The 19604-nt window shown below is 27.1% G+C and overlaps 1 pseudogene; it reads right to left on the bottom strand.

Annotated features, from left to right (window-relative positions):
• Positions 1-404: 404 nt before the first annotated feature.
• LOC139225248 (protein transport protein Sec61 subunit alpha-like) lies at positions 405-2093 on the bottom strand (annotated as a pseudogene).
• Between the last annotated feature and the right edge of the window lie 17511 nt (positions 2094-19604).

Here is a 19604-nt window from a genome sequence, read left to right as displayed (position 1 = left end):
AATTCACTAGTCAACAATACCCTTCTAATTTTATTACAACACTTGAGTCTGAGTAATTATTTTTTTCACACTACTTAACTAATAATTACTACAAGCGCAGATTAAAAAAAATGTGAGAATGCCGTTACACAATAAATTAAACTATAATTAGTATTTCGATTGCTAATATTAAACTCATATTGAGGTAATATGATCATGCGGAAGATTATTCAACTACAATACTCACATCTTGCACAAAAACGGCAATTGAAAATGAACAAAAATAAAACAACTTGGAAATAACAAATTTTAAAAATAGTTATATATATGTTACAACAATTATAAACTATCTTAAAGATAATTTTATATTAATGTAATGTTGAAACATAATACTCGAACGTGATCTAATGTAGTAGTGATTAGAGTTAGAACATGGATAAGAAACTTCCGGCGCTTTCGTGCTCTTTGGCAAAAGTTTCATAGTATTGTTGAATAATACCAACAGCAAGCAACAGACCAGTACCTGATCCAATAGCACCAATAAAATCGGCAAAAACTGACAAAGCACCAACACAAATACCACCAAACGCAGCAGCAGTTGGTATATATCGATTGAGTTCATAAACCATTGAGCTATCTCTGTGGCCTTTTAGTGTAAGTTGTTGTTCTCTTAGTTGTTTGGCAACCTAATAAAATAATATTTATTTTGTAAAATCAATTATTACAACACATACATCTTTAGAGGATGAACCTGAAACACTTAACCAGGTATAGGAGAAAAGAGCGCAAGAAGTAAGCATAAAGGCAATATAAACAAACGTATGCAATGGGTCTGAGAAAATATCTCCAAATGTTTCAGGAGCGCGCATGTAATAACACAAGCCACCGATGGGATGATTTCTTCCACCATCGCCTTGCTAAATTATACATATTTAAAAATAAGTAATAAAATCTATAAAAGTTAAAAATTAAATTACCGACCACGTTCCAAGAAGCCGTACTAATATATTTCCTGGCATATTATTGTACAACATTTGTGAAATCATAACACATTAGAAACAAGTGCACTTTGAAGTATGATAGGAGTATTCGAAGTATAAAATAATTTTATTGGATAACTCATTTGTTGGCCTCTAACCCTGGTTGAAGATAACGGCAAATCAACACGAAATCCCTGTAAATAGATAACAATCAGAAACACTAGGATAGTGGCAACAAGATTCATCATGTTTGGAAAATTTTGACGATAAAACGCTTCTTTGAGTGCTTTGGATTTATTTTTTTCTAGTGAACAATAACCAAAACAGTGACAACAATGCACCTTCACATTCAGTACCACGACCAGTATTAAGAGTAGCAGGGCTTAGTGCACTCCATACAATTGATTCACATATGTTTGTTGCAATAAACAAAGAGATACCACTTCCAAGTCCATAACCCTCTTGTAGTAATTCATCCAGCAATAATACAAGTACACCAGCAATGGTTAATTGTATAACAATAAGTAAGCATACACCAGCTCCTATCTCTTGAGGTGAGCCATACATACCACTCATTACATAGACTAATGCTTGAGCAAAAGTTATGACAACACCAAAAAATCGTTGAGATCCATTAAAAAGTGCCCTATCACGTGGAGTATCTCCAACTTCAATAATTTTAGTACCAGCAAGTAACTAAACAAACACAGAAATATTTAATTAGTTATGACTATATATAATACTTGCATTATCATTCCAGATGTTACAATAGGACCAATTCCAAGATCCATACAAGAATTACTCTTAACCAATAAAGTGGGTCCGATGATTCAGATACAATAATTCCATATAAAGGTACCTTAATATAGTTGCATATAATTTATTGAAAAAATTTATTAAAATTTATCCCAAATAACGTCATAACAAAATTATATGTACTTGACAACAAACCAAATAAATAAATAATGTCACAACTGTCCATAGAAATTTCTCTTTAAACAATACCTAAATAATATTCAATGATCTCCATCATAAAAAAAAATTATTATTCAATATTTATATAAACCCTTCTTTCTGGCTTTTCTATTTCAGGAACAACACTAATAAATGGTCTTAAATATTCTAATACTTTTACTAGATAATAATATATAATTTAATTAAATAATTAAGAAAATCAAAAGTACTAACCTCCCATTATTAAATCAACGTTATACAACGAGAATTTCCGTTGAGGAGCATCGTGACGTAGCAATTCAACAGGAGACTTGCTCCTGCCATAAAACATTTTTTCCCGATAAGCTTATTTTATTCAAATATAAATTTAGCTGTAAGATTTTTTATACTTTACTGAGATTTAATCGAGGGAATACGTGGAAAAAAATTGGCATTTTATGGCTATTCCATGAATTAGGCATGCGCCGCATATTTATTTTCTGATGGTTGATTTGTATTTTATCATTTTTTAGTAAGTATATAACTTGGTTAATTAGTTTTTTACTGTGACATTAAACTTTAAAAAAATTTTCAGTTTTGAATTACCTGTTGTCATATAATCCTCTAAAAATATCTTTTCCCAAGATATTTAATGGTGGTTGTATTTTTGACTATTAATGTTTGTCAGTAAAAAACACATTAATTGATATAAATTGTGAATTATTAGTGACTTGATCATATTTTTATGATTTAGATAAATATGATGGTAATGTAAGAATTTGTTGACTCATTCTGAAAATAATTTCTAATCTATGACATTTTTTATCTCATTTATATAGCTATTATTATAAAAAAGTGTAATTTTTGCTTAGATACGAAAATGAATAAATACGGGTGTATTTTAGAAGTATGCTACTTATTAGATTTGTGATTTTAATTAATCATATCCTATTTATCAGATTTTTTATCAATTTTCGGTACATTTCAGTAAAATATTATTTTTTATATTTAATAATATATACCTACCATTATAATGATGTAAACTATGATAATGATTTTTTAAACTAATAAGTAGTTGATTTCACAATTTTTTTAGTTCTAAAATAATTTTTTCATTATGAGACATTAATTATTTTAGCTATAATACAACATGTATAAAAATGCTCTCAAACTGCAAAATAATCATTCATTCTGCTTATCTGACGAATATCTTTATTTAAAGGCTTTTCTTTTCAGAGAAAAATGAGATTGAATTCATTGATTAGTTATTGGGGCTAAAATTTTTTACATTTTCTTCATATAAATTTACAGAATCTAAAGCAAAATTACACTATACTCAATAATTTATCATTAGTCACTTTGATAAATAGATTGTACTATTTTAGGTAATGTGGGAGATTATAATCAGTAATTTAGTTTTTTAGTGCCATAATTTACATGGGTATGCTCATACAACAGTAGCACTTTTCACGACTATCAATAAAAAAATGATACTTCCACGGATGCCACTGTCCATAATTCGCAAGAGAATCATGTATTTATCAAAACTTTTAATCTCATTGAAAGCCGAAAATTACAAAAGGTTTTTCATATTAGACCATACATAAATTTATGATCATTTGATTATTATTTTATCACCTTTTGGTGAGCAAGTTACTTCAACTAATTGATTTTATAAATTCAGTAAATTAAACCAGCCATTAGATTTCGTAATCTACCATAGAACAGTAAAATTGCGTCAGTATTCACGCCCCATTTAGATTGGTGATGTACAGGTATTAATAAAATACTGTAAAAGTGTTTTCTATTCAAGACATTAGCCTTTAAATTGTTTGTCAAGTGAAAAGGGCAAATTATACTTCATTATTTCTTTCTTTCTTAAAAATTAATTTCAAAACTACATTTAATATATATTTTCTTCTTAAAGAAGGATGTGATACATCACAATTTAGAGAAATCATTTTAGATAGCACACATGGTCTTCATTATGCATGAGTGTAGAGTTTTTCAGTTTATAATCGTTTTTTAACTCCCAAAAACAAACTTAAGTGATTTGATCAAATTTCCATAAGATGGCGGGAGTTTTATCAAATAGGCATATTAGATCTTTAGACACAAAATGATATTTTACATCCTCTCAAAGTCTTCTACAGACACTGAATAATTCTTATTACTCCTTAAATATATATTTAGTTATTAGAAGCTACTTTTAGGTTTTTTTACTCATAATGGTATTAAATGATTTAAAAATAAATATTGAGCTGAGTGTTTTCGTACATACTTTAGCATGATAAGTGTTATTTAAATATTTTACAGTAAAGAATATTCAGACTCCAAAAGTAATCTGAAGAGTTTTATAAAGCATTAAAATACGAAAATAATATTAATTTCATAGTTTTTAATAAATAAAGAATTCTGTAAAATTAAAATTCTCGTATTATCACGCTTGAGATTGAAACTGTGTTATCTGAGGTACATTATAATATATACATTCACCATTTTAAATCAATTCAAAGTGGATGTAGTATTATTGCGGAGTCTCAAAAATGAAAATTAAGGGGTGCCTGTAGCATCCTCCCTTGCCTTCCGCATAGAAACCAAACTAGCTAAAATAAGATATAGAGATTACATAAATATTTAATCATTTAATAATAAGTGAATCCAAGTAGTGTCGGTTTCAAATGACGTCACACTATTTGGTTAAATGGTATAATCATATATATTTAGTTTCACACAAGATAAACTTTCATATTAAAAAATATATGTGTGACTTATAAATTGATAATAATAGTATAGCGGTGTGTTGCTATAGTATTATAATTCTTCGTAAGCCGATCGGTAGGAATTGGATTCTACAGTGCTGAAACTGATTATCGAACATTTTCTAGTGGCATAAGCATATCATCTGATGTTTTGAAATTTCTGAATATCATAAATGAATCTTTTTTATAAATGCATTAAATATTTTATACTTTATAAAGAAAAATTTATATTATTTTCGTATATAAATATAATATAGTCGATTTCTAATAAATCTCTATCGCCAATAATTTCTCATGAAGTCTAATCAAACTATACGATTTAAGTTTTTTTATGAATCTTTAAGTATAATATTTTTCAAAAATACCTCTTATGTAAATATTTAATATTTTTCAAAAGTACATCTTATGTAAAATATTTAATATTTTTCAAAAGTACCTCTTATGTAAAATATTTAATATTTTTCAAAAGTACCTCTTATGTAAAATATTTAATATTTTTCAAAAGTACCTCTTATGTAAAATATTTAATATTTTTTGTAAATAATATAATTTAGATTAAAATTGATTGTGCAAAATATCAAAAAGCATACGGTGTCATCATACTTTTAGCCTTCTGTAATTTTCCAAGCGTCCAAAATTATGAAAAAATATTATCAAAAATTATAAATATACTCAGCCTGTTAGACTGTTGTGTTCTAACTAATCGTAAAAACTTTGAAGTAACACGCTTTTGACGCTTCATCGTAGTTCACTCAATTATTCGCTATATTTTTTGTAAGCGATTAAACATTATTTTTTAATAGTGAATTTTAAAATCCGCTTAAGGTTTTAGAAATCGTATTATATGTAATATACTACTATAGCTAGTCAATCTAATATTGATATATTATTTTTTTATTATTCAATACACAATAATGGAATATAGTTTAATATGGGGCCCGTGTAATATTCGCCGAGTTTCCTCGCGTTTTATTTAATTTACCACTACTACTACACATCCTTTCCGTTTATATAATAAATATAATATAATATAAAACTGATCTGATTTTAAAGCAAGATTAAAAACTTTTACTGAATTATATTAAAATTTATATAAAAGATTATGCATACGCAAAGTTAATAACGTTAGATACAATTAGATAAATAAGATTCAATTATGAGGTAATTTCGCTTTTTTCTAACTTCTTGCAAATATAAAAAAACTCGACGGCGCAACAATACCCCGAAAAAATTAAATTCATTCTCTAGAATGATACTAAATTATAAACCAAATAATTCTTAAATCATAGAGACAAATATAAAAATCACCCAATTTATAATGTATCAACAATATGCACATTCAAAAGCAAAATAATCTGAATCTGCTGGTTGAAATAACAGATTCAGAATAGATAATTTGCAAAAAAATTCCCCACCAGACATCAGAAATTAATATGAAATTAATATAAAATGAATATGAAATTCTGACACAACATTCAAAAATACAATAAGAAATATTCTTTCTACATTATCATAAATCACCACATGCGCAAAGAGATTACAAAATGAATGCAAATATAATAACGCAAGAATACGACCAATAGTAAATAATCAGATAAGTAAGTTAATTATGTGTTAGCAATAATTAGTTTAAATCGTGAGAGAAACAACTACTGTTCTTACAATTCATCTTTACCAGCAGTCAACTTAGTAGAATGCTTTTTAATATAGTTAGATAGGCCTTCAAGGGTTCTAGCTCCTTCATATTGCAAGGGATTCATTTTGTCTGAAGACTTAACGAAGAAAACAGTAGGAAAACCAGTTATATCATACTTTTTGTGAATAATGTCATTTTTAGTGGCATCAAATTTAGCAATAACGAGATCTTTAACATCTTTGAATTTCTCAGCAAGTTGATCCCACACCGGTTCCAACTTTTTGCAATGACCACACCATGGTGCATACATCATAATGAAAACATCCTTACTTTCATCCATCACAACTGCTTGAAAGATTTGGCAACTACTACTGTTGGTTTATCATTAGCCTGCAAGGTTGGTATTTCTTCAGATTTATAGTATGCTTCTATTTTTCCTTCTTTATAATCATTCAAAAATTGTTTCAATTCATCTTGTAACTTTTTAGTTTCATCATATTTTAGAGAGTTTTTAGCAACAAAGCGTTCGTGCTCTTCTGAATCAAGAGTGAAAACAACTTCATCTTTAGCTGGGTTATATCCAACACCATCGATATATCCTCTATAATCATTCATTGAAGCAACGGCAAAATTGATATCACGGAAAGCCTTTGCAACAGAAAATACTCTATTTCTTACCATTTTAAAGTAAGAAACATTTGTAGTCATTGATGTAGCAAGGAAAACAGTGAGAAGTGGTCTAGCAATGGTATCATCATTTGCTGGATTTCTAATTGCAACAAGACCATGTAGATTATTTTGAATAAATTCAGGAAATTTATCAACATCAGTGGTTACTGCACTAGACTCTTCAACATTTGATTTGAGTTGGTTAGAACGTTGGAAAATAAGACTTTCATCTTTTGCGGAAACAACAAGTTTGTTAGGTTTATCACTGTAAGAAACACCACATCTTGCAACACCAACATACTTTTCACACTCTTTTATAAACATATTGAATGCATCAGTTTTATTTGATTTAGTGAATAGAATGAAAACGGTTTCAGTTTCGTGATTGAGAAAATCAGCAACCTCTTCATCTTTCAAAACTGTAAATAATGGTGAACCATATTTCTGAGCGAAACCGAAAAGAGCCTCTAAATCACGTCCTCCTTGATAATCAATAGTATTTTTTTCAGCATCGCTATCCTGTTTATGTTTAACAAATTTAAGAGTTGGATAGCCACCAACATTAAATCTTTTACATGTTTCTTCACCACCAGATGTACAATCAACCTTCACAACTGCAGCATAACTTTCATCCAATTTTTTAGCTAATTCTTCCCATGTAGGAGCCAATCTTTACAATGACCACACCTAAAATAGATTTTAAAAAAATAGATTTAAAATAGATTTAAAATTGCCATAAAACAATCATATACCATGGTGCAAAAAATTTGACAAATGCTTTCCCATGCTTCTTTAAATTTTCATCAAAATTTTTATCAGTCCACATTTTTACATCATCACAGTTGATATTACTGATAGATGAAACAATTAAAACTAAAATAAAACCAAGTAGTTTAAACATTGCACGACACAACCTGACAGACGACGAAAATACGGACGCGTGCGTGCGTAATGAAGGTGACGGTGAATTTGATTGTGCGGTGTGACTCAACAGTTTTCACGACCGTAAACGAAAGAAGCGATTTTTACGTGTCGACTGTTTTGTGTTGATTTATCACATGTTTTAACAAAAAGAATTCACGATCATTTCAATAATAAATGATAATTATCATGTAGTTTCCATTCATACAACATAACACGTCATACAATCATATTCGGTAGTGGGGAGTTAATTAAAAATTTTGTTTTATTAGTTTATTCTCAGATGAATTATTGCATTCGCTTAGGTTTGCTTCTACTTGTCTTTGTTAGTTTATCCTATTATTTCTCACAACTGGTAACTAATCTCCTGAGTTTGAAAATTATTTTACAATTCTTCTATGACTTATCATTGGAAACTACCAATTCATTATTTTAATCTCAAATATGGGTGTAAGCTAGTTTTATACAACACATAAATTTGAAATGAATAACTTTATCGGGAAAAATTACTAAAACTCAACTCCATTTTAACTCAGAATTGAATAATAATTTTAGTTAAAAAAAATTTTTTTACCACTGTTAGTTTTGTAGTACTTTCATTCATGTGCACAAAAACAGTACTCACAACATGTAGCTTAAGACGGTATCAACAAAAGATTTATATTATTGATATTATTAAATTAAATTAAATATCAGGTAAATTTGTTAGTTGAATACATATTATGTTTTAATAATCAAGGAAGATTTATGTAATTAATACTAAGTTTCATTATTTTGTTGACACCTAAAAATGAGAAATAATAACAAATAGCTGAGTGTATAATTCCGTCGTAAATAATCATATTATAAAGTAATTAATTTATAAATTTTTAACAATATCAGCTATTATTTATAACATATTTTAAGTATAAAGAAACAAAATTAACATTCAGAAGGTGAAAATTAATATTCTTTAAATCTATTTTATTAATTTTTAAAAATTCTAGTCATGGGTAAAAAAAATATAATTTTTTCATTCAATAAAAGATTAAAACGATCTTTAGTCAAATATCATTACAATTTTACTTGAATCAATCATATTTCATGTTTAAAAATTTTAAATTTTATCAATGCTGATTGACTTTTATTTGTTAAAATAATATTTCCTTACTATTTATATTAATCCCATATAAATTTAATTAATAATTTTCTTAATAAACGCACTTATATTCTACAATTTATTACCACTACGATAGTCAACGATTGTTATGATCCACATCGATTCGCGTCTTTGTTTGAGGTCGATATAATCCGCGAGAATTAACGATTGTGAAGTTTGCAAAATTGTTATTGTTTTACTTTGTAGATACATCTGATGAGTGGTTTTTTATGTAATATATCTCATCAATTGTTTTTTATTTGATATATCTCATGAATTGTTTTTATGTAATATATCTCATGCATTGTTTTTTATGTAATATATCTCATGAGTTGTTTTTTATGTAATATATCTCATGAGTTGTTTTTTATTTGATATATCTCATGAGTTGTTTTTTATTTAATATATCTCATGAATTGTTTTTTATTTGATACATTTATTTATATAGTAATCATTTATGCGTGAGAATTTTATTTCAGATCTAAGTTCGTAAAATGTCGGAATTCTCTTTATACCAGTTCATAAGTAGTCATGATTCTGATTTTATTTGTTAGAAATTTACTTTCTAGCTAAGATTTCTAAAACTATGGCGTATTTTAAAATGTTTTAAAAGATTTGGTAGAAATAGTAGATATTCTTATTGCGTAGTTATATAAGGTTTAATGTGTTTTTTTTATTTCTTGAATATTTTGAAAATATAACAATTTCAATGACTCTTACTCTGTAATGTGTCGTTTTACATATCTATGATTCAATAATTTTCGCTATATCTTTGCTTTCTCAAGTTAATTCATTTTATATAAACTTTATAAAATTTCCCTTGTAAAGTTTCTCCAAGGATATATACTGTCATTTCTTTTTTATTAATTATGAAATTATTTATTACATAGTAAAAAATGACTATGTAATAACTAATCAAAACTCAAAGTTTAGGTCATATAGAGAGTACCATCAAGATATTTGTCTAAGTTTCAACAAAATTTTTAATAAGAACAAAAAATTTTTATCGAGGGTTTCCATTATAACTCATTCAACAAATGATACTAAAATAGTTCACTGTCTTTAAAAAACATCGTTATGGTATCATTTCTTGCTATTAAAGGTGACTTTATTTTTCTTTATTAACTTAAACACAATTTATGATTTCTCTAAAATGTTAATATATTATCACTTTAGAGTAAAATTCTATCAATCTTTCAATCTTAGTTTTTCATAACTAATATTTTAATCAAATGTAAAATTTTTCACAACCTATCGGGTCACTCTGTATTTGTATCTGTATATTATTTTATTTTATTTTGTATGTTTAATTTAAAATTACAATCATTCTAACATTATTCACAAACATTTTCAACTTTAGCCAATTGTATGATCAGTAATCGAAGAAACGTTGTCGTTGTACATTTTACAGAGTTAATAAGAAAATTTTTATCGGTCTGATGGAGAGACACATCTTTTTAAGTTTATGTAGTTGTTTATGATTCATTTACTCTTTTAAAAATACTTAATATTATAGTATTTGCTCTTTGTCTCTTACATTTGGATGATGCGGTGTTTATTCACGTAACTAATCTCGTCAATCTTCCCTTGGTACAACAAAAATGCGATAGCCACTTATACGTATATATATTCCTAATTTAACTTATAGTAACTTTAAATACATTTTCGCTCAATTTTTCTTAAATATATTCAGATAAAAAAGAAGTTATTAATCCCGGTGATTTTTCTGTATATGATGGAATTTTCTTTTGCATAGTCTACATTCGTCTATTCGTACAACAATTCTATCTCCACTTAACTTTTTGAGAATATTCTATTATATAATCGGTGTAAACATTAAGATTGTTGATAATGTTTTTGAAGAAATTTAAATCTCTTTTTCTATTAAATGCTGACTACCTATGTCAAATGCATAATATATCATTTTAAGGATTTTTTGTAGATTCAGAAGGATCAATAAAAAAGATCCTTTAAGAGGGGAACTATATTTTTTTGCACTTTAGACAATAAAAAGCATATCCATTCAATGCATATTTCCTGTCGTATTATTTGCATCTCGAAAAATGCAACAGAAAACCATATGACGTATTAATCCAATTGCAAAAAATTTAAGTATTCTCTGCTTAATTTCAAGCAATCAATAAAAATGCATTTATTTTATCCACAACTTGTTTTTACGATCGGTAGGTGTACAGTAACTTACACAACTTAATTTTCATCCTTTACGTACATCCGAGATTGCGACAATTTTCTTTCTTTTTTACTTTATGAGTACTCCACTTCGAAACTTTTTATCTTTTAGGATCTAATTCTTATATTCATTATAATTAAATACAATAAATTATGTAGTAGTTGTCTATACATCTACATATCTACATATGCGCGATTTTTTTTATTTGAAATATTCGGACATTACACTTATATGATAAAACTGATTAACGCTTCATAAATTCATTGAAAGCCACACAAACATCCAAAACAAAATTATGTTTTCTTTTTTGTGATAATTTCAGTTTGGATCAGTTTTAATATAGGAATTCCTCTAATCTAGTGACGCATAAAATTTATCAGAATATCAAACAATCTGCACAGAACTTTAAACGCATATTTAATTATAACTAGAATATACGATAACTTAAATATAATAAAAGTTTTTATGAGCATCCAAAAACCATCCCTTAAATTTTTTACATTTCCCTCCTCCATTGAAATTCGTATAGGAATTCATTAATGGTGCATTATATTTGTATATTTTCTCTGTTGCTATTGACAGAATTAATGTTTCTTGGAGAGATCAGATATTTTATGGTGCTCCATATACCCATAGTGGTATTGGGATGAGCTCAAGTTGTTTAATTTTTTAATTCAATACTATGATTTAAGTTCAGATGCTCCAAATGTTCGTGCAACTTATTATAGAGGTAAAAACAATCTGTAATTATTGTAGAAAGCCCTATAACTTTAGTTGTTATTGTATAGGGCAATTTCTTAGCTTTTTTATTAGATGACTCAATAAGAAATACTCTTCATTCATCGGTACACTCAACTCAACTCATCTCAAGACCAACGCACATTAATGGGATTCCCTCATTGATATTTGTTTTTTTACCGAATTTTGATTCATCTATTTCAACAACTATTCTAGCCGTCAATTTATGATATCTTTAAAACAAAAACTATTTGCTAATAATTTCCAGAAATTATTTGGAATAGTTGCATACAGTAGTTTTGTAATAGCCAGTAACTTTTTGAGTTGTTTAGATGTGATGCCAGCCAACCAATAATATGTAAGTTCTAGAACTTTGTTGACTTTATTTTGGAGCCAGAGAAGAAGACATTTTTGAATATAGATACTTCTTTTATGCTTTAAAAGTGGAGCATCTCCAATTTGTTCGATGAATAGAAACTTTTACATTGTTGTAATAAGAGCGGATAATTAATTTATTCAATTTCTTATCAAATAATCTATGTATTCTTATTCGTTACAAAAAATATTTTATAAGGTTTTCATAGTAAGAAGCATTATTACTAAATTAATAACATACAAATACACAAAGAGAATTAACTTCCTTATATTTTAATCCTATATTTGCGCGCGGCGGATTATGTGTACGTATATAAAACTTAAACTCCCATTTAATATTTAGTATACGTTAATATACTATATACTTTTTGAAATAAGAAATATTTGTAAGCTTATAAAAATTCAATTTTTTTATAACTCATGAAGTAGCTTACTCTTGCCATTTGTTTTTGAATTTTCGCTTTATTTCGGATTTACCATAATTATCTCATTTTTTATGTTGTCATCGAATCAAAAGCATAAATTGATTTTTATGTCATTTAATTAAGATTTAAAAACTTCACAAAACGAACTTTCGCCGTTGGCGAAAGTTCGTCAAAAATCGTGCGCATATTATGCGCACGATCAAATGTTTTAATTCTTGATATAGCTGCAAAAAACACAACAAATTTATTTTTTCGACACAATAATTTATCATAGTTAATCTAATCAAGTTTCCAGTTGTAAATTTTTGAAATAAGCTCCAAGAAATCCAAATGTTGAAATTCATCATATGTAAGGCATATCATTTTTATTCTATGTATTTTTTCTTCGTATTTATTTTTTTTTAGATTTGAAAGACTTAAAGCAGAATTTTCAATTTCATTTTCAACCATGCTTTGGTTTGTTTTAAGTTTATGGATGAAAGTTGGCAGACTTGAATGACTGTATTCAAACTTTGCATAAAAATGCCGATTAAAAACCTCAGCAGAGTTCGAAGTTAATGGAATACCCGTCATCACTCTTTCATATGCATTCCATGAGTTAATATCAAACTTATTTCCTTTGAGGAAATTTTTTTCAAAGTAGATTAAAAAACTACTGACGGGTATATTCTCAAAATCTTTAGACTTTAAAAGAAGCTTTTGATATTCGAATTCAACTTTTTCTGACGGAACAAAAGCTAAAGAGGTGAAACATTTAATAAATAACTTAAAATCCGAATTTTCTAAGTAAACTTTGGTTATGCCGAGTTTCTGAATTTTCCTCCAGATGCACTTGCCAAAATGAAACAAACAGAAGAAAATTGATGATTCTTTTGCTGCTTTTTTAAAAGCAGTAAAGGCCGCTAATTCAAAATCAATGACAATGAATTTGGGGAATCTGAAGTTGGTGTTTTTTAGCAATTCATCAAAGACTCGAGAGTAGGATTCTTCGGTTTTATTTTGCATTAATATAAACACTAATGGATACATTTTCAAGTATACTTTAGCGTGAAATACATATAATTGGGTGTACTCTCTAGGGCATACTTTAAAGGTGCCATCAGAAATTAAACAACAAGAATTGTTTAAATAACTAATATTTTTTTCAGTTCCTAAAATTGTTATTCTGTTTTTGTTCATAGTTTCACCAGAATCAAATATACAAAAATTTACTCCTCTTAATGTCCTAATTTCCATTTTTTCTATATTTTCGCTGGGTTCTAGAGAAATATTCAGTCTTTTTCTAGAATTCTGTATATTTTTATATATATTTCTCTTAACTATGATAGGAAGCTCGCTTTGGCTTTTGGATGCAATAACTGAAGAGAATATATTTGACGTACTTTCTAGGGAAGTTTGGGAAAGTTCCCGGATTTTAGCATTCAAAGTTGTATTTAATATTTCATTTTCGGAAAGATAATGGTTATGGTTACCTTTAGTCTCAATTCTTTCGATATTTTCCATTGGAGACGTAAATAATTTGGCACTACAGGAACGTTCTTGGCATCGCCAACTGAGGAAATTTTTTCCTTTGTAGTATTTTATATCAAAATAATTTTCATATAAAATCATATCATTTCCTCTTTTAGATTTTATTACCTGAAAATTCATGTCGATAGCTCCGTCTAAATCTTCGCGGTAAACAGACTTGCGCGGCATGCATGCGCGCGATTTTTTGGCAAATGTTCGCGTTGGCGAATGTTAGCCATGTCAATTATCTCATTTTTTATGTTGTCATCGAATCAAAAGCATAAATTGATTTTTATGTGATTTAATTAAGATTTAAAAACTTAATGAATTAGTAAAGCGAAAATATATTTTCTTATAAAAATATTTTTAGTGTACTTTACTTTCTAAGAAATAATTGTTTTCTGCATAAAAATTTTGTATATGTCCGAAATAGACTCTTAGCTAACTTGTTATCATTCCAATTAAAACAACTTTTATTAATAATAGTGATTTTATAAAATCAAGGCAGAAATTTATTTTTATGTATATAATTTGAATTATATAAAAACAAATTTTAATAGCACAAAATTTCATATCAGAGAAGATTAAAAATATTAATCCTCCTACAATATATCATTTTAAATTAAAAGAAAAATTGTTAATGCTTATTTAAAAATTATTTTTTTAAAAAATTTATATTTTATTTATACTGAACAATATTTAATACTAACATAGATTATATGCATTTAAATAATCAAATTTATGTTGGAGATGTTTCTTTTGGATACTGTAAAGTATTCTGGTAGTGTAAATAATCACTATAGACTACAAAAAAAATATAAAAACTAAAGTTCTAATTAATATACAATATATTTTCATTTCAAACAATTTTATACAATTTTTTTATGGAAAAATGTATTTTTTAAATTCAAGAGGGTATCATTCTATAATATTACTAAATAGTTAAGTTATGATTTAACTATAAATAATTTCATTTAATGTAATCATCTAGTTCATCATTTTATTATTATTAAATTTTGTATAAAATTTAATAAAAAGATTTCTTACAAAAAGCAATTTCTAATTTTACAGAGTGAACTTTTGCATAAAGTAATATTCGAAGACAAAAATGTAATGTGCAAGAAAAAAAGTGCTACTATTTATTTGATGATACATTTTCCAATAAAATGACTTAAATATACAATTATACGTGTGTGGTACAAAAATGAAGAATTTAGTTTTTCAGTAAAGATACTTTAATTTCATAAAAATGTAGTTATTTATGGTGACAAAATTTACACTTAGGCTCAAAATGCGACAATTCTAGCAAAATAATATATATTTATTTAATGAAATTATAAAAGGAAATAAACTGTATTGTACGCTAAAAATTACGCATAAAGAAAATAATATATGTAAATAAATCTTATTATTCATCGTATTGTGGTTATCATATCTAGATAATTCTTAATATGTCATCTAGGAAACAAGGTGGTCAGGAAATTTTGATGAAAATTAAATTTGATGAAACTTGATCAAAATTAAACTTGATCAAAATTAAATTTGATGAAAATTAAAATTGATGAAAATTAAATTTGATGAAAATTAAATTTGATGAAAATTAAATTTGATGAAAATTAAATTTGATTCTTAGGGCGACTTTTAAATAGTGAAACTAATGCATTAAATGAAGTCTCAAAAATTTGTAATTAATTATCTTACATGCTGCTTAAATAATATTATTGTAGTTCTAGTAACTTTTCACATAATACAGACTACGATTTATAGTTCTGTAGAGTGAACTATATAATATCTATAAAAATATAGATATATATACAATTTTCGTTATCAAGAATAAGTTTGAATCAAAAATTATAATTTGATCCTCCTACAACACTTAAAATTCGCGCCTTTTCTCCCCTTCTGCATTTAAAAGATATTGGCAATCGATACACATCTTTCTTTTACTCTATAGCAGTATCTTTTGGGTGTACAAGGTAATACAAAATGAAACAATAATCATTTCATGTATATAATTAACAGTTTGTGTCGTCAAAAACTAGATTGGTATAAAATAATAAATATAAATGCATTGCTATTCGATGCATAATTTGAAGCAGACACATCACTATAATTGGTAGATTTGATATTTATTAATTGTATAGTATGATCGTAATTTAAAATTGTTCATCTTAAATATTTTTTCTCTGTTATTTTACTACTTTTCACGTATCCCTGTCACATCTTTCTCGATTTGGTTGCTTTAATAAGAAATCGGCATATTATTTCAAATTCTATACATCAAAACTCCAAAAAAATTTCCCACTAATTTACAAATGTTTGATCAAATATCCCAAAAGAAATAAGGTTACCTTCTTCTATATAATGTTCTATTCAACATCGAAATATAATTTTCATGATTATTCTTACCGAGAATTTGCTATTTTTTTGTCTAGAGCTCATACTACCAAAAAATTTTAATTTTATTGTTTAAAACGTTCAGCATAGTCGTTTAATACTATTTAAAAATTCAATTTCTTAAATAATTAATTTGAGTATTGGTAGATTATAAAGTGATCCTAGATTTGCTCTAGATCAAAAGAAGCTCTTATAAGTATCATCGCACTATTTTCTTAGTATGTCTCATGCTATTGTGGGTACTCAAACTATTTAACCTCATTCATGATTAGTGAATTATATATATATCAAAATATTTAATATATCATTAAATTTACTAATTTCTCCTGAATATCATAGAGAAGCATTATTTGGTCAAATTCAATATCTTGAAAAATTGAAAAATATCTTTTTATTCACTTCATATTATTGAACAGGTATCTCATTGTATCATTTTTTTTTATTTAGGGAGGTAAAAATCTTGTTTACGCATTTCAAAGCCAGAGATCATCCTTTCCAATAGGTTCCCGACTATTATTAAGTATAAATATGGTATATTTAATGATAGTTGTTATAAGTATTTGTAATATTTATTCACAAACTTTAAGTCTATTGTATAGTTTGCTAGGCTGTGCCATTTAGCGTATGTTACATTCGCACATGTTATATTATTACTCTGCAGTAATGTGGGAGTCATACACACTAAATATTCTAGTTCTGAGGAGGACACCACCAGCATCTATTTCTTTTGTTTGGTTCAGAGAAATTCATCACGCTGAGAAAGATATTTACTCCAATTTCCTACCGCATCATGATCAGATTACATTATATAATCCTAATTTCTCCCACTACCAGCATGGCGTGTAACTGTTTATAAAATATGAAATGTAATTACGACGAAGTCCTTTTCACTTAAGGATTAAGAGATACAAAAGACTGAAAACAATGTTTGGCAGCAAAACTCACACTTACAACCGTGTTATTGACGATTAATAGCTTATACCAATGGGCCCATCCACTGGTTTGGGAGTTTGTCTGAATATGTTGATGTCTGGATAAATCCCAGTAGATCTTTTAATAACTATTCATCCAATGGTGTTGGGAGTGACTAGTAGAAAATTCTACAACTATCAAAAATCAGGTATAGGATACGATGCCACATTGCATATCAAGGTGTTCAACTAGATTCAAACAATAAAGCCTTTGTTCTAACAATGATTGTTGATCTTGTTACAGCACTTTATTCTTAAAGACCTTAAATTTACAGTTAGTTTTATACATATAAGGTTAAATCCCATGCATGGTTTTTTGGAATGTGGACTTTAACTAAGTCAAATTAGTTCCATTTTACGATGTACTTAGTTGGGATTTTTAATCTTAACTCGATAAAAATCCTATTCTTGAGGGGACCAGCCTCTTTTTAATATCTTAACAAGGTTCCGTATACTTCCAGCACTAGTTATAGGTTTTTAATAGAAATATACATTTATAGATGCATTAATACTATATTTAGATTAAGTGACACGAAAAAATTTGAAAATAGTGACTGGAAGCAGGATTTGAGCTCCTAGTCCTGGGATAAAAGAATACTATTCCATACAAATAAGTCATCTGTTATAATGCCACCAGTTTTAGTAAACTAGCTAATAAAATACTGCATATGATGGACTTTACACGCTATGTTGAATTGAATTAGAATGATCACTAGTAGAATTCCTTTAAAAATTTAAAATCTCAAACTAATACTAAATAGATATATGTTGAGTTGAATTATGATGGTCACTGGTAGAAATCCTTTAAAAATTTAGTATCTCAAACTAATGCTAAATAGATATATGTTGAGTAAAGCTTCACATAGATAAAGTTTTGAGTATTTTTACAGAACCCAAAATTTAACCTATCTTTAAATAAGACTAAAATGTTTATAAAGTATTAGCGCACATTAAAAAATAATAAATTACCACTAAAATGCCTACAACAATTGACAAAACAAGTCTGACTAATACGAGGTTCACAAATTGGTTAAATTGTCATAAACGTTTTAAACTATTATGAAAAAAGTTAGATATGGTTGAATGAATGCCTCTCAACTGTACTATTGACCACCAAAACATAGATACTTTCATAAGAACAAAACGGAGGCGGAATTACAGCCTAAAATTTCCTACCGAATACGAAATAGATTATATTCGCTACCATAGTCACTAAAGATTTAAATTTTTAAAAACTCTAAAGAATTTCTTAAATCGATTGCCTTAATCATATCAGTGAATACACTCTAAATTACTAGTTTAAGGAGTAATATATCTTTTCCAACATTGAAAATATAGAAATTTTCGATATTTGTCGAATTTTCGTTCACCCATATTATGAAAAGTGTATTATTCGTGACACTACTTATGTTGGTAGAAACTTGATATATTCAAGCTGACTACAGTAATAAGCTTTTGTATTGTTATAAACAATGCAAGTAATCGCTGATGAACACAGAAGGAAAATGTAGTACACCCAACAAAGCACAACTCAATAGCTATAAATTCAACTATGTTCTAAGTAAAAACATTAAACTATTCAATAAAATGCAATAATACATTGTCAAAAAAAATCAAATATCTTATCTTATCTTATCATCTTATCTTATCATGTAATGGCCATAGTCATAGTTTGTTAAAATTAATAACTCGAATTCCTCTTTATGTACAATGTAAGTTGTGAATATACATATATAGTGTCAAAATTGCTAAATGACAGTTTTCTCATATTTAGATCATTAGAATATATTCTACAAAAAATAACTTTACACTTCTACTTTATAAATAAACTTCATGTGCAATAGACCTCAGCACAACTTTTACGATACAAAATACCAATTGAAATGTTCATTTTAGAATGAAAATCAAATTTTCAATGAAAAAAAAATTGGATACTAAACAAAAAAAGATAAATATAGTTTTTAGTAGCATCTGTTATTT

This window comes from Pempheris klunzingeri, unplaced genomic scaffold, assembly GCF_042242105.1.
Source record: "Pempheris klunzingeri isolate RE-2024b unplaced genomic scaffold, fPemKlu1.hap1 Scaffold_109, whole genome shotgun sequence".
In the NCBI taxonomy this organism is placed as follows: domain Eukaryota; kingdom Metazoa; phylum Chordata; class Actinopteri; order Acropomatiformes; family Pempheridae; genus Pempheris; species Pempheris klunzingeri.
The sequence above is the reverse complement of the archived record's forward strand: the minus strand, read 5'-3'. Positions and strand labels throughout refer to the sequence as shown.